The sequence below is a fragment of the Notolabrus celidotus genome, chromosome 5, assembly GCF_009762535.1.
Source record: "Notolabrus celidotus isolate fNotCel1 chromosome 5, fNotCel1.pri, whole genome shotgun sequence".
Lineage (NCBI taxonomy): Eukaryota > Metazoa > Chordata > Actinopteri > Labriformes > Labridae > Notolabrus > Notolabrus celidotus.
In genome coordinates, this window is record NC_048276.1 from 175,466 (window position 1) to 178,201 (window position 2,736).

The 2,736-nt window shown below is 39.3% G+C and overlaps 1 protein-coding gene across 2 annotated transcripts in view; it reads left to right on the forward strand.

The window, feature by feature from the left end:
- The window catches only part of LOC117812774 (NEDD4 family-interacting protein 1-like), an 8,361-nt gene extending 8,123 nt beyond the window's left edge, over nt 1–238 (forward strand). For both annotated transcript variants that reach the window (XM_034683709.1, XM_034683710.1), the window contains one exon: nt 1–238. This exon is cut by the window's left edge and continues 795 nt beyond it. The gene's annotated coding sequence lies outside the window, so the exon portion shown is untranslated.
- Nucleotides 239–2,736: the final 2,498 nt, after the last annotated feature.

Sequence of the window (2,736 nt, forward strand, 5' to 3'; positions counted from 1 at the left end):
CTCGCCCTCGTCACCTGCAGTCCCAGATCTGATCCAGAGACTCTCAGCTGTAAATACTGACACATTAAAGCATCTTATAAAGCTCGTTATCATTCTACAGAAAGTGGGATGTTTCTTTTCTGTCGCAGGAACGTCGTCCGGCTCGGACAGTGTTTGGTATTAAAGTGCAGGAAGTTCATTTTCTGTGTCCTCTTCCAGCAGCCAATAAAATCAGTCCATCAGTCCGTCTGAAGAAGCTGTCAGAGGAAAGCTGACGTGTGGTCAGGCAGAGTTAAAGTCATCATGTTGTAAACATCTTTCTTTCTGCTCAGGATTATCAGGGTTTTGTTTTCTTGTTTCAAACTTCTGAAATTAAAGATGTGTATCAATAAATCAAATGTCAGTGATAATAAAGACTGCTGGTGTTTTCTGTGACCTCTGCTCCCCCCCCCCCGGTGTGACCTAAAAATAAAGGGAGGTTGAGGAAGCCTGTCTGACCACGGCGTGCAGCGCCTCACATGAGAAGGTGCTTTTAGCCGTGCTAAATTTAACAGCAGAGCCGTGTGTGCAGGACGAGGGATGATTTACTGGCGGTGGCTAATTATACATGTCAGCCATGTTTTCTCTTGCAGTTAGAACAGGAAGTGAAGGTCACCCCACCTGGAAGACACCAACTGAACAGGGTTTGGTTTCACTGGAAACTTTTACAGTCCTTCAGTGTCACCTCAAAGCCTCGCCCTGTTACTCCACCCCGCCGCGGCCTGTTGTGGCGCTCGCTTGATATTAGCATGCAGCTCGTGTTTCACAGGACGGGGGGGTCACGACTAATTCACTGTTCCTGTTAGCATAAATCCAGTTGTGTTGAACCCTCATGGTGTTAAACCTGGAGGTAGTCTTGACTCTTGTTGGGGTGCACACTTCAGAACTCCAGGTTTGACACTCTGGAAGGACTGCTGACATTCTGAGTAAAGATCTCCTGGTTGTTTCTCTCTGACTTGCTGCAGCGCTGGAGCTTTTTGTAAATCAGACTTCCTGAAGTCATTTGGTCCGCTGCAGCGTGCACTCAGAGAAAAACAGAACCAGCTGTTGGTCAGAAACGACAGATGTTCAGTAGCTCTGGGCTGAACATGTGAACTTTTAACCAGCTCAAGAAGAAGAAGAAGAAGTTCATTACTCCAGAATCTGAGGATAGTTTTTGTTGAGCATCAACATCAGCTCACTGAACTCCCTCATTAGTATCACACTCATCGTGTTGGGTTCTCCCTGACTGTAGATCCTGGCAGAGCAAACACTAAGTCTACATCATCTGACTCTGAGTCCGCCTCAGTCCACTTAGACCCCTCCGTAACATCAGCCCTCCTCTGCTGCAGCGGGGTCACCCGGTGCAGGTGTTCTTGTTATCCAGATGTCATTCATAAAAATGACTCCATTGTGCCAAGAGCTGTCTGTGTCTTGTCAGCTGCCCTCGATTTACAGAGACGGAAGTATTTCTCAGAGTAATTGATGGGAATGAAGTGTGCGAGCCAAAGAGCCTGCACTGCTCGCATGTTTAAGCTATCAGGAGATAAGAGGGGAACTTTGTGATTTACTCAGCCTGGGAGGGAGCCATCTTTCCAGAGAGCTTTACTTCTCTGTCTTCTGATAGACATTCAGTGCACAGAGTAATCATCTTTATTAAACTGATAAAAGGAAACAATGTGGGTACAAACATATACATGTTACCAAAACAACAGTGATGAAATGTTAGACTTCACTGAGTGGACAGGACGGATCAAGAAGTTTCTCCACCGTCTGAGAAGAAGAAGACCGTCACAGAGGACAGCAGGGTCTGAAGGAGGCCCTCCTCCCCATGAAAACATAAACATATAACTTGTTCATATTTATGGAAAAGCTTTAGGGCCACTGAGGAAAATTAGAATGGTGGGCGGGTGAGCAGAAAAAAATTATTATTATTTTAAAATGTAATTTATATTTTTTTCTGAATGTTTCAACAAGTAAGAACATGTAAAACAAATAAATACATGTAAAGGTCAGAAAGGAAAATAACTGTAATAATTAAATGAGAAATATGTAAATAATAAATAAAATAAATACATGAATAAAATAGATACATAAAATGAGTGTAGTTATAAGATGAGTAACAAGTGAATAAAGTATTATCCATAAAAAGTCTTTATGGAGAAAAAGGGATACAAAAATAAAATAAAATCAAGGTGAAATTTTGTTTTAAATTCTGAGATTTTTTTAAATTTAATTTTTTTTCCTGAATGTTTGAACAAGTTCATTTAAAATAAATATATACAAGATCAGGAAGGAAAATAATAATAATAGCAATAAATAAATGAGAAATATGTAAATAATAAAAAGAAAAACAATAAAATGAGTCAATAAAATGAGTCAATAAAATGAGTCAATAAAATGAGTCAATAAAATGAGTCAATAAAATGAGTCAATAAAATGAGTCAATAAAATGAGTCAATAAAATGAGTGTAATGATATGATGAGTTATTAGTAAACAAAGCAGTATCTATAAAAACAGGAAGGTCTGTGTGGAGACAAGAAAAAAATAACAAGGTGTTACTTTTTTTAATTCTGAGATTTAAAGTCAGATTTCTGAGGAAATCTCCACGGCCCACTCTCCAAATGTTTCCTTCAGTGGTCCTAATCCTCTCCTGTATAAATACATATAAATAAATCCTTTTCATCATAATAATATTTATATTCTTTAAATAGATAAATATTCAACAACGAGCCAGT